General features: G+C 36.7%; 1 protein-coding gene across 27 annotated transcripts in view; it reads left to right on the forward strand.

Moving 5' to 3' along the window:
- HDAC9 (histone deacetylase 9) overlaps nt 1-13,684 on the forward strand; it is a 939,894-nt gene that overhangs the window by 269,879 nt on the left and 656,331 nt on the right. The gene's annotated exons all lie outside the window — the stretch shown is intronic.

Raw genomic sequence — 13,684 nt, forward strand, 5'->3', positions numbered from 1 at the left:
AAAATCTATGCCTGAACAATTACCAGAAGTGTAGAATTTATGAGGAAAAATATTTATTCCAGTTTGATTCAAGTACTGGAAAGTGTGAGTTTTAGACTTGTGTTGATAAAGGTTATTAAAATAGTAAACTCACTAATGAGCATTTTTGCATTTTGGATTGATTAAAGAATGTTTATGCCAAGAAAAGTACATTATGAAAGTAATTACAACCATTAATTATACTAACTCTATTTATATTTTTTAAGGAAAGGTAGAATTTAATAAGGTGGTTTTCCATAAAGCCGTTAATCTGTGACTTATTTTAGCTACAGTGGATTTTCATATAATTTCCTTCTTTACTTTTTCTTAATGTCAAATGAGGTATATATATTTTGTGACTTCCTGGTATCTGATCTCAGATGCTTTTCAAGTTAATTGTGAGGATTAATGGACAAGACTTCTGTCTAGTAATTTTGTGTTTTAAAAGAAACATAATAATCCTAGAGAAAGAAGTGGCACAGTTTTGCCAGTTTTGCAGAATTTGGCCTAGATTAACAAATAAGAATTTGTTAATTCAGTTTTTTTTTTAATTTTTGTTTTTGTCTTTTAAAGTTTATATTTGGTACTGTGACATGTAGATAAATCAGTGGAATCTGAGTTAGGCTTGATTTGAAGTTCTGTTACTGATTCACTAAGTACCACTAAGTCACTGCATCTGCTTCCTATTTTTAAAATGGAGATGTTTTCTGCTTCTAATTAGTCTCTCAGAAGTGCAGTGTTAGAAGGATTAATTAGAAAAGGCCAATAGCCTGAGCATTGAGGAAGGCATAAATATAGACATAAGGCAACGTTACCAGGTGTCTCCTCATTTTGTGTGGTCGATCTCAATTCTGAGAGTCCTGTGTCTGCATTTTCTACAAAGGACATCACATTTGCCACTAGATCCAGTGACTTGAATTGTGAGGATATCAACTGCCCCAGAGTTTGATTTTTCTAGTGAAATGCCTTACCATGAATATTTTTTTCGAGTCCAACTTTTCCTAAAGATTCTTCAGGTTCAGAACTTTAATTCTGAATGGATGGGCCGATCTGATTACCTTGTATTAGCAATCCATTCACCTTCAAATGTTGCTCTATCAGATTTCCTGCAATGGTTCACAGCCTTTCAGCAGCCTTTTCTCCTTCTTTATGACACCTCTCAGCCACTTACTTTCAAGGTACAAACTTGGAATTGCTGGCTTACCCATGGTTTCTTGAACAACACTGGCAAAAGGCTGGATAGCTGAGGTAAAGTTACCAGGCTTCTGAGCTAAATTGCCTGGGGCTACATCCTTGCTCCAAGCTGCCTGTGTCATGTTGGTGATGGTACCTCAATTTACCATCTTTAAAATGAAAAACTTCTCATGGATTCTTCTGAGGATTAATTAAGATAATCAATATAAGGTTTGTAGTGTAGTGACTGGCACATAAGACATGCTCAAAATAATAGTATTATTTTTATTAACATTAGAAATATGGGGCACCTGGGTGACTCACTCGGTTATTGAATTTGGCTCAGGTCATGAACTCATAGTCGTGAGATGAAGCCCTATGTCAGGCTCAGCTCTGGATGTGAAGCCTAATTGGGATTCTCTCTCTTTCCCTCTACCTCTCCCCTGCTCACGTACACGCTCTCTCACTCTCTCTCTCTAAAAGAAAGGAAGGAAGGAAGGAAGGAAGGAAGGAAGGAAGGAAGGAAGGAAGGAAGGAAGGAAGGAAGGAAGGAAGGAAGGAAGGAAGGAAGGAAGGAATAAAGAGAGAGAAAGAGAGGGAGGGAGGAAGGAAGGAAGGAAGGAAGGAAGGAAGGAAGGAAGGAAGGAAGGAAGGAAGGAAGGAAGGAAGGAAGGAAGAAAAGAAAAGGAAAAAGAAAGTTTAGGCACAAGGAAGAATAAAATGTCAGTAAGGAGGAAGAAAAAGGGCAATTATGGGCAAAAATGGAGAGAACCAGTCTGGAGTGTGTCTTAGAAAAAGAAGAGAGAGTGACTGAAAAATGAGAGAGATACAGCCTTACCACTCAGAGTGTGGGCCACAGCAGCATCCTCTTCACCTGGAAGCTTGCTAGAGATTCTGAATCTCAGCTCTCCCTACCCCCGCCCCACCCCAGGTTCAAGGAATCTAAATCTTTAGCATAACCAGATCCCTGGGGAGTTCACTTGAAATGCAGCAGAGTTGAGGGGGAAATTGTTTATTTTTATGAGCAAGAAACAGTGGGGCATGTATTGACACATGGAGGTAGGTACCACATAGTGGGTGACAGACTTAAGAATAATGAAGGCATGGATGATTAAAAGATTGGTTAGAGAGGAAAAGCATGGATGGCTGCTTCATTTAAGAAAAACACCTCTTCTTAGACAAATGCAAAGATGGAAAGAATTTGAGATCAAGAAGAAAGATAAATGTGTTCTACTGAGATGTCTTCTAAGCTGCAAGGCAACTTGCTGGGAGCAAATAAGGCAGGGATAGGATTAGTAACTGGTGTTCTGATAGGGTTGGAACCACTGTGGTGAATGAACTAGGACTAGGGTGGTATATAAATTTTAAATTCAATGCTAACTATGATTAAATTGGTAGTGCCTGCATAGAATAATGTGCTGAGTGGGATTCTGAGGCCAAAATAATATACAGAGGTAAGAGGTACACCTGATGAACAGTCCCTGACCCTGGTAATCAGGGAGAGGTAGTGGTGTTTACTCCACACATTTGCCATCTCTGGTATAGAAGATCTCCTGGAATTGTATGAAAATTATTGAGTATGAATAAATAACTCTAATATGAATTTATGGTAAATTCTTCTTGCAGTATTATTTGATATTTCTCCAGTAATACTTAGCCAAAGAATAGGAAATGCAATCAGAGGAATAAAGCAGTGAGTTTATTCTTTAAATGCCTGACTCTGAAGTCCATATTTCATGCAGAGGCAAATAAAGCCTGAATTTGCACAATTTCATGTTCTAGAAAGTGTGGTCTAATGGAAAAACACATACTGTGGAATTCAAACACCAGATCTACTACTCATTAGTTGTGTCATTAGGTAAATTATAGTAAACCTATTCCTAGAATGGAAAACTCTGTTTCTTGATCTTTAAGGTAGGAATAATTGTAGTAATTTCCAAATAGAGTTCAAGAGAAATTGAATGAATGGAACATAATGACAAATGCATATCTCATATTACTTCTTTTCCCCTTTTGTGTTGCTTTTAAATATTTTATTAATATTATTTTTATTTTTTAAAGTTATCTCTGTACCCAACATGGGGCTCAAACTCACAACCCAGAGATCAACAGTTGCATGTTCTACTGACTAAGCCAACCAGGCACCCATGTTGCCTTTAAGGGTTTTTTTTTTCTGTCAATTACTCCTTCTTCTCTTCTTATTTTTTGTGAGCACCCAAAGCAGTCAAGAATTAAGAATTAAAATTGAAAAATAAAATGATAGAGTAGTATTCCCATGTTCATTCCCCAGTACTGTAATTTCCTTCACTTCCTGTCCTGTGATGGTGATAAACTGAAGGAAAATGGATCATGGATGATGGTGCTTTGCAGAATAGTTTTAAGCAAGTCTTCTTAGACACCAACATATTTTTTACCAAGTGACTCAGGGAAGTACAGGTTCCATAACAGAATGCAGGGTAAGTTACTAGCTGTCAGTATCCTCTAAGTGCTAAGGAGAAAATAATGGCCTAGGACCTTGGGAATAAAAGTTTCTAGATGATGACAACTGGCTTGGATGTAAGACCTAGAATTTGCTCCAGTGGAAGATCTCTGCCCCAAAAAAACTTGCTACAATGCCAATGAAGACTCTTACTTACTCTTCCATGGGCTCTGGCCTTTCAGTCACACTTGGCCAAGAATCTCCTTGGCCAGTGAACTTTTACATGAATATACTCCAAAGGAGCAGGGCTGAGAGCCAAAGGGTGGGATGCATAAATTCCATAACCACCTTTTCCTTTTTATTCTTCAAGAAAATTTAAGAACATAGGATGCTGACAGATGATGACATTTTTTGGCAGGACTATGAGGTCCTTGCTACAAGGCAGCTTTCCATCTTTGCAGTTACAAAGTTATAAACTTGGTTTCTAAAAGAAAAGCTCATAGCTATTGTGCTAGCTCATATTCCATTCTCAGTTTGAAATTCCAATGAATTGACTCTCCTTTTTTATGTAAAAGTGATGCTTTTAGTTAATCATGTTTTCTATGTCTTGTTTACTTCATTTAGCTTAAAAAGAAAAAAAATTGATGGGGGTACCTGGGTGGCTCAGTCGGTTAAGCATCTGACTCTTGACTTCAGCTCAGGTCATGATCTCACTGTTCATGAGTTCCACCCATGCACCATACTCCATGGTGACAGTGCAGAGCCTGCTTGGGATTCTGTCTCTCCCTGTCTCTCTGCCTCTCTCTCTCTCAAAATAAATAAACTTTTTTAAAAAAGGAAAAAAAAACATAGAAAATGTTTAAATTAAGCATGTTTATTAAAATGTCATAAATTTGGCTAATTTTATTAACATGGAATTCTTAACATGTAGGTAGCATTCACTACCTTTCTAGAAACCTTGTTTTTCATTCTCTTCCCATCTGTGTGAAATTTATTCATTTTTCTCTTGCAATACCCATCAAAATAAAGCTCATGTTTCTTTTCCGTAAGTAATATTGACTGCAGAAGAGTAAGAAGCACAGATAAGAGAAGAAGAAATAAAATCATATTTAATTCCACCATTCTGAGACAGCCATTGTTTATTCCAGGGTGTTGTAAGGGATTGCACACTCAGATACTTAGGGGGACGGGGGACAGGGGGACAACAAATCAAGCTGGATAGAGGCCATGGGACTAGAGAGGGGACAGTTTTTATTTAGTTCCACCGATTTTTGCACCATGCAAGAAGATGGGCCTCAGGTCGCCAGTTCTTCCTGTGATTAAGAGAAGAAGAGTGCCAGATTTTTTTTATATAATATAGTTAATTTTGAAGTTTGAGTGGTATAAAAAATAATAAAGACAATATACAAGCCAAACAGGACAGGTACACAGACATTTTTCTTTCTTTTATATGTATAAGAGCTAACATTAGCTATTGGAATTGTGTTTGTAATTTTTCAGTGTAAGGTTTTATTCATACAAGAAAATATACAACATGTAATTTATAATAAAATAAATACTTCTGAACCCACCACCCTGCCTAAGGACAGTATCAGTGCATGTAATACTCTATGTTTTACACTGATCCAATTCTATGATAACCACTCCCACCACCAAGTATGCATTTCACATTTTTGTTTGTTTATTTTTATAAAAAGAGACCATATCTGTATATACTCCAAAACAATCTTTAGGTTTGTTTTTTGGAGTTTTGTAAACATAGCATGATAATGTATGCAATGTTCTACAACTTGCTTTTTTTACACTGATTATTATATTTTAAAATTCATCGGTAGGTTATAATGTATAGCTGGAATTTATTCATTTTTTATTATACTTTACTATTTCATTATTTGAATAAACCACATTTGCTTATCTCTTTCCTTCATAGGTATTGACATTGTTTTAGGTTTTTGCTGTTTTTTTATGTTTTTTTTTTAAATTTTATTTTTGAGAGACACACAGAGTGAGAGTAGGGGAGGGGCAGAGAGAGAACAAGACAGAATCTGAAGCAGGCTTCAGGCTCTGAGCTGTCAGCGCAGAGCCCAACGTGGGGCTCAGACTCATAGACTGCGAGATCATGACCTGAGCCAAAGTCGGACATCCAACCAACTGAGCCACCCAGGCGCCCCTAAGTTTTTGCTATGATAGTCGATACTTCTCTGAACATGCTGCTCATACATGTTTACTGCTGCACTTGTAACTCTTTTCAGGGTAAACCTGGAAGTGGAATTGCTGAGTCATAAAATGGGTACATAAAATTTATAATTATAAATTACTTTCAAAAATATCTGGAACCAATTTATACACTCATCATCAGTGTCTGAGAGTTCCTGGTGCTCCACATTTTTCCCAACACTTATATGTTAAGGTTTCTCCATTTTTGTCATATGGAGGTTATTGACGTGGTCTGGGTTTGCACTTCCCTGCTGGCATGAGTTGAGCATCTTTGGATGTGCTTATTCATCATACGGCTCCTTTTCATGGGAAATGCCTCTCTTTTCTGTTTTTTCTTTTTTTTTTCTTTTGGGTTGCTTCTCTCCCTTATTGCCTTCTAGAAGTTGTTGGAATAATCTGATACTAATCCCATATCAATTTTATGTTACCAGCGTCTTTTCTCAAATTGTGGTTGTCTTTTCACTTTATTTATACTGTCTTTCAATACATAGAAGTTTTTAATTTTAATGGATTCAAATCTATTATTTTTTATTTAACAATTAATACTCTTCTATGTCTTGTTTGAAATTCTTTCCATGGAAAGATCACAAAGATGTGTTTTTGTGTTTTATTCCAAAATTGAAGTTACCTATCACATTTTAAATCCTTTAAATCCACCTGGGATCTGTGTGTGTGCGTGTGTGTGCGTGTGTGTGTGTGTGTGTGTGTGTGTGTGTGTGTGTGTGTATGAGGTAGGGATCTATCTTCATTTTTGTTTTCCACATGGTTAACCAGGTGTCCCAGACCAATTAGTGATCTCCATAGCTACCATTGCCATATATCAAATCTGTTATGTATCAAACACATGGTTCTGTATCAGGACTCCATTTGGTACCATTGATGAGAACTTTGCCTCTCACATAAACTCTTTTTTATGAAGCAAAACATATTATTTTGTTAAGATGTGCTTTATTTTCTGAAAAAAAAGTTTAGGTTAATTTTATGGGAAAAAAGGCCATCAGTTTAATTTCATGCCTTTTCTCTTTTGTCACCTTTGTGTTGGTTATAAGGATTCACTCTTTCCACTGTCTGAGCTTTGTGATGATTCACTTGAGTTATGTTGAAGAAGAAAAGACATCCAGGTTTCAGATATCGATTCAAGACAGGAAAACTAAATATGGAAATCCTCACATAACAAGTGGCCAAGTAAAAAGGGACATGCCTCTCTGTGGTGCCTTTTATCTGGAACAGGGGCTGTAATTGTTGAACTAACCATGCACACCGCAACCTTATGCTGGATTATATTACTTTATATAGTAATAAAGTATTATTAATAAAGGATTTTATAGTCTTTATAACTATCTAGATGCAGTGATTATAAATTATCTTTTTGTCCATCTGCTACTAGTTTAAAAATCTACCAAACCCACTTTTAAGCCCCTTAAAATCTACTCCCTGGCTAAATGCTTTCACACTATTTATATATGGGACATTTAGAGTATTCTTAATTTTTTTCCTTTGTTATGGTATATTTCTTTGTTCACAGTATCATTTATGTGTTTAAAATGAAAAATACTTCCAGTGTGCCTGCGTGGCTCACTCAGTTAAGTGTCTGACTCTCGATTTGGGCTCAGGTCATGATCTCATGGTTCATGAGTTCGAGCCCCCTGTCAGGCTCTACACCGACAGCACAGAGCCTGCTTGAGATACTCTCTCTCCTTCTTTCTGTGCCCCTTCCCAGCTTGTGTGCACTCTTCTCTCTCTCAAAATAAATAAATTAAACATTTTTTAAAAATTAAGAAAAAAAATGTCCAGCTTGGGCTCAGGTCATGATCTCATGGCTCGTGAGTTCGAGCATTGGGCTCTGTGCTGACAGCTCGGAGCCTGGAGCCTGCTTCAGATTCTGTGTCTCTTTCTATCTCTGCCCCTCCCCTGCTTGTGAGCTCTCTCTCTGTCTCTCTCAAAAATAAATAAACATTAAAAATATAAAAACAAAACAGCATAATACTGGGATACTTATGTAAACCATTTTTATACTTTAAAAATTCCCTTTTAGTCAACTGAAATGTAACAAAAAGGTGATTAACAACTTATGTTATCATTTTCTATAGCAATATTTAGAATATTGTAATATTATGTTTATCATGGTATCTGAAAATGAAACAAGAGGTTTAAATTACAAATCTAGTCCTTTCTCCTTCCCTTTTCTCTTTCATTTCCTTTTTGTTTTCTTTCTTAAATATTTGAAAATTAATATTCTTACACTGAAATCTTGAGAATATTTTATCTTGAGCTCCATATCTACTCTTTATTTATGTAATGACTCCTTCAGTGGGATTTCTAATTACGTGTGGAATAAACTTCCCCTAAATGCTGTGGGCTTAGCACTGAAGGAGGCTGTATACCAGAATGATCAATACCAGATAGCTAGCACTGTTAATAAAAAAAATCTTTTTAGAATGGTGCAGAGCAAGTCATGAAAGTGTCTCATGGTTGATCAAGGAGAGATTCAGACAGATGACTGAGAAAGTGTGCTGCTCCCTGAGTCCGTCCCTGCCATCATCCTGAAATGGGATTGTTTGCATCAGTGTAACTGCTGCTGTGAGGGGGGAAAAAAGGTTTATAGAGAATCTTTAAATCATTCCAGGGTAGAAAGGAATTATAAGGTCAACTTTCCCACCACCTGCCAATGCAATAATTTTTTTGAGGTTCAAAGCATATTTAAGAAGAGTTGTTTCTTTTTTAAGATCTTTCTTTAAGACTTGCTTTTTCAGTAACCCCCCCTTTTTTTAAAATAACTACAGTATAACTTGTCCATAGAGATAATGATACTGAAAAGAAAAAAAAGTATGAATTTTAGTAGACTGGAGCATAAACTATTAAGAAAGTAATTTATTCTTGCAAACCATTGTGCTTGTAGTCCTCCAGGTTCTTGAAGCCCCAAGTGGGTTACCTTCTTCCTGTACTCACTAGCAAGCCAGTCGGTGTGGTTCTAGTTAGAATCCCATAAATCTGCAATATAATTAATTGCATATCCTTTCAAGCTAGCAGTGAAAGGAGTAACACTGGCCAGGATTTTGATGTTTTGCCATATTCTGGAATCAACGTGATGGTATACGACACTGCTGAAAACATTAATTTAGAGGGTGGCTGGAAATTGCTGAAAATATTGAAGTCCAGCTAGTGAACCCAAACATTCTCCTTTTTTTCTGCTCCTAGATCAGAGAAGTCCATGTAGTTAAAACTTCACTCCTAATCGAATTCTCTATTTCAAGTCTATATGCATAAAACCATATTTTTTTGTTTAGCAAGTTCAACACTGCTTCTTATAATGTAAGTCTGTAAATCATAAGTGTGAGGGAATTGGATCATTGTGCTCTATAAGAAGCATATTTTACAATAGTTTATTTTATTTGACTTTTATCTAGCCCTTGCTGGCAATCTAATGGATTTTGTTTGATGCATTTTGCATAAGGGTTCTATTTGGTCCATAATGGTTTGTGTAATGAACTATTTGTCCTCTTCTAGATGACATCCAGTTGCTTAAAACTTATAATGAGATGTCAGGTGAATTGCATTGATTGACACTGATGGATGAGCTTGTTGAAATATTGCCGGGTTTCCTGTAGGGGCAAAGAGGAAAATTGCTGTTTAGAGCTTTGGGTCTCCTAAGCATTGAAACTGTAATCACATAAACAGAACCACTTCTGCAGCTCCAAGGTGTCATCATGAATTTTCTGGCTAATCCATCCATTCATCTCAATGGTCCAGAACTTGCGCTTCATGTCACTCTTTGCCTTTGTTCTGCACTTTGATCTTTCAAAATGCCTGTCAGAAGAAAAGTGTTTATATTGAATTATGTGTGGAAAGGGATAGGGTGCATACTTCAGAAGCTTGGCATGAAATTTGCTAAACAAACCTTGCCAGTTGTTCTGCAGCAATAATCGAGGTATGGGTTTCAGTTTAACAGTATGTAGGTATACATTTTTCCCCTTCAGAAACAACTTAACGTGGGTGTTTCGGTGCACATTTTATTTATTTATTCTATAGAATGCACCTAGCACCTTTATTATAACTGTTAAAATTAATGTTAAGAAGAAAGATAAATATTTCAGTTAAATTTTTCTCCTAAAGTGCTGATTAGAGGAGTTAAATGAAAGCTTGGTATGAAGTATGAAGTATCTTCTCTTTGTGTGTGTGTGTGTGTGTGTGTACATAATATATGTATATTATTGATTATTTTAGTATAAGATACTCTGTTTTAGTATCTTTCATGTGTATTATAATATGTGTATTAAAATGTACTAGGAATTCTACAACAAAGCCAAACAAACAAAATTAAGAACTAATTACACTGAAAGTACTATACAGGCACAAATGCAGAAAGAAATGAGTGAATTATTAATTGTTGTATTCTGTCACAGCTAAGTTCCTCTCCTTTTTCATACCTTTTGAATAATTATGGAATGAAGGCATTTTTTCCAAGTACCTCAAATTATTGAAGGACTCTGAATCAGTTTCCTCTGATGTGATCCTAAGGGCAAGAAAATATGTACTGCTTCTGTTTCCCAGACTAACTTACCTTGCAATGACCAAAAACAGAATTCAGAGATCTTTTGACATTAGTCATATGTCTTTCCTTAATCTATATACTGAAACATTGGTACCTCTCTATTTGCTGGTCTGAGATTCTTGAAGTAGGGACAGGTGTTAGGTCATCTCTGGGACACTTTTGAATTGGAATTCAGTTGTACCCTCCAATGACACTGATAATCTTGTATCAGTTATTTTCTCCTTATAAATGAGGCATTGATGGAATCTGAATGTGCTCAGCCAACCCAGTAAGGTAGCTCATACCTAACAAATCCTTATTTGATCTTCAATGAGGCCCAGTCGTATTTCTGAAATCTTTCCTGGTGATTCCAATAAGCAGGCAGATTTGAAAAACACTGGGCTAGAGAGATGGAACATAGTGGTTGCACCTGAGGGAATATCAGTGTCCAGACATAATGAATTACGTGGACACAAATGAGTAGAGAGGACTAGCCTGCTCTGCTAGTCTTCAGAGGGCTTTTTAATCCTGAGAACGAGGGCAGGTGTGTCAGAGCAGTGGCTGCACGTGCAACAGAGAGCCTGTGAGGCACGAGTAACCCAACTGCCTGGTCTGGATTTCCCCGTAGCTCAAGATCACTTCAGAAGTTAGAAGTTTTGATCCTTTACAGGTTTCAACTTGCTTGGTATAGGCACCCTTTCCCACTCTTGGGATCATTCTGGAATGGTTGAAAACATTGTTATAGAAGGTAAGAGTGACAGAGCTGTAATTATCTCCTGCACGATTTTAATCATGAGACCAACCTGGGCTCAGACCAGACCTACCCTAGTCCATGATCTCCCAGGGCTAGTAGAAAGAGCTTCCTTGACCAGCTGAATAGCTTCGGGCAGACTTGGTTGTGTTAGATGGCGTTGGTAATCCTGTCGGCGATGCTGCGAGAGTAGCTATGTATTATAGATTAAAAGAAGGACAGGTCATTTTGTAGACGCAGCAGGGTTATGCACCATATAATGGATTTCTGTATCCAAAACAGTGGATTTTAATAAACTAGGAATTTTCATGTCTATATCATTTGCTTAATTTTGGTTCAAAACGTAAATGAATTGGAGCCAAAAGACGAGTTTTTTATCTGTAGCTGTAGTCCTTTCTAGCTGAGCTCTCCTGAATATATTGCTTTTGTAGTGTAGTAAGAAAGGTGAGTGTATTTATTTAAAGTTATCATTTATGCAAAGTTTATCTTGTTGCAGAAAAATTTTCATGAGCCTACAGTGTATTTTTTCTAACATGAGAAAGATAAAAGGATCATTTAAATATGTCCCTATGTCTCAGTTTACTCATTTCTAAAATGGGAATAATCATAGTAACTACCTTATGTGGTTATTATGATACATAAATATGCATATTTGGAGGGTCTTCACGATGACATTAACAGCTATTCTGTTTAGTTTTATGTCCAAGTAATCCAGAAATCCTGATGGACTTTCATTTGTTTGAATATTGAAGACATTTTCCTACTTTAATAGGATTTCATAGTAGGTTAGAATTCCTTGCCAGGAAATGAGGTGTAAGTGCCACATTTGCAACGCTTCTTCTCTTGAAGTCCAGGTGAAACTGAAGGAGCTTTGAAAGGAACACACCAAAACCTGAACTCTCGAGGTAACCCTTCTTTACTAATCATCGACATTTTTAAGCTTTGCCTTGAAATTTCATTTGTTTGGGAAAAAAGTTTATAATGTATTTTCTCTGGCTTTTAAGACATGCTAACTTTTAAAGAGAAATAGTAGACTTCTACTTATGATCCTTTGGATTTTTTGTGGCTGATACTTGATATTTTTAGAAATATGAAAAGCACTCCATAATTGGATACTTAACCTGAGTACTTCTAAAAATAATGGCAGATATTTAGTTGGTTACTGCTATAAAATTTTTAGAATACAAAAATTATGAAATTAAAGTGGAATTAAAATGCAACTAGTTCTCTATAGATGTGTTTCTTCTAATTTGAATGCTCATTCACTAAACTATTCTTTGTATTATATGTATAATATATAATAATGTACAATCTATAATATAACATCTCTTATGTATATAAAAACATATATAAAATATAAAATATATATTTAATATAAGTTATATATATGATACCCTGAATCTCTTTATGTATATTTCTTGCCCCTAAAGCATATGTAGTAGGAAACAGCAGTATTGCAAGAAAAGACAATGAGCATCAAAGTTAGACAGTCAGGCTTACCTGGTGTTGAGTTTTCATTTTCCATTTAGTAGCTGTGCAGCCTTGAATAGGATCCCTTAACCTATAAAATAAGATGAGGTGTATTCTTTTCTTCCATAAAATGAGTATGATAACATCTATTGTGTAAGGTTGTTTGCAAGAATAAAGTAGATTGCTTATATAGTGGGCTTGATATATAGCAGGCTATCAATAGGTTGTCCCTTCCCTCTGTATTTAGCTAGGCCACTGCACAGGTGGTGCAGATGAGACCCTGTACTGGCACCTACTGAGGGGCAAGTGGATACTTAAATCTAGCTTGCCTCCTTTTCATTGGCCTCAAACCCCAGTGTGGAACTGCATTCACGCTGCCTGGGTCAGTGAAGGCTGGGCCCTTTAGAGCCCTGGAAATGAGAATCTAAAGTCTGTGACTGAATCCTTCCTGGCCCTACCCAGCTACATGATCCCAGTCATGTCACTTGCCTGTGTATCCATTACTTCATATATAGAAAGGGTATTAATTATCTGTCCTCCAGAGCTCTCTTGGTGTCATTTTTTTTTTGAAGATGAAATAAAATAATGCTATGAAAAAATAATTATAAAAGGAATGTATTATGCACATGTCTGGGTAACAGATTATTATTTGTTAAAGTTTATTTATTTTGGAGAGAGAGAACATGGCATAGAGAAAGGGAGACAGAGAATCCCAAGCAGGCTCTGCACCATCAGCGCAGAGCCTGATGTGGGGCTCGAACTCAGGAACCATGAGATCATGACCTGAGCTAAAATCAGGAGTCAGAATCTTAACTGACTAAGCCAGCCAGGTGCCCCAATTGTTTTTTATGCAGAATGGGCAGGATCAGGGGCGCCTAGGTGGCTTAGTCAGTTAAGCATCTGACTTCAGCCTCAGGTCACGATCTCACAGTTCGTGAGTTCAAGCCCACGTTGGGCCCTGTGCTGACAGCTCAAAGAGTGGAGCCTGATTCGGGTTCTGTGTCTCCCTCTCTCTCTGCCCCTCTCCTGCTTGCACTCTGACTCTCTCTCTCAAAAATAAATAAACATTTAAAAAATTTTAAAGAATGGGCGGTATCATAAAAAT

This window comes from Felis catus, chromosome A2, assembly GCF_018350175.1.
Source record: "Felis catus isolate Fca126 chromosome A2, F.catus_Fca126_mat1.0, whole genome shotgun sequence".
Lineage (NCBI taxonomy): Eukaryota > Metazoa > Chordata > Mammalia > Carnivora > Felidae > Felis > Felis catus.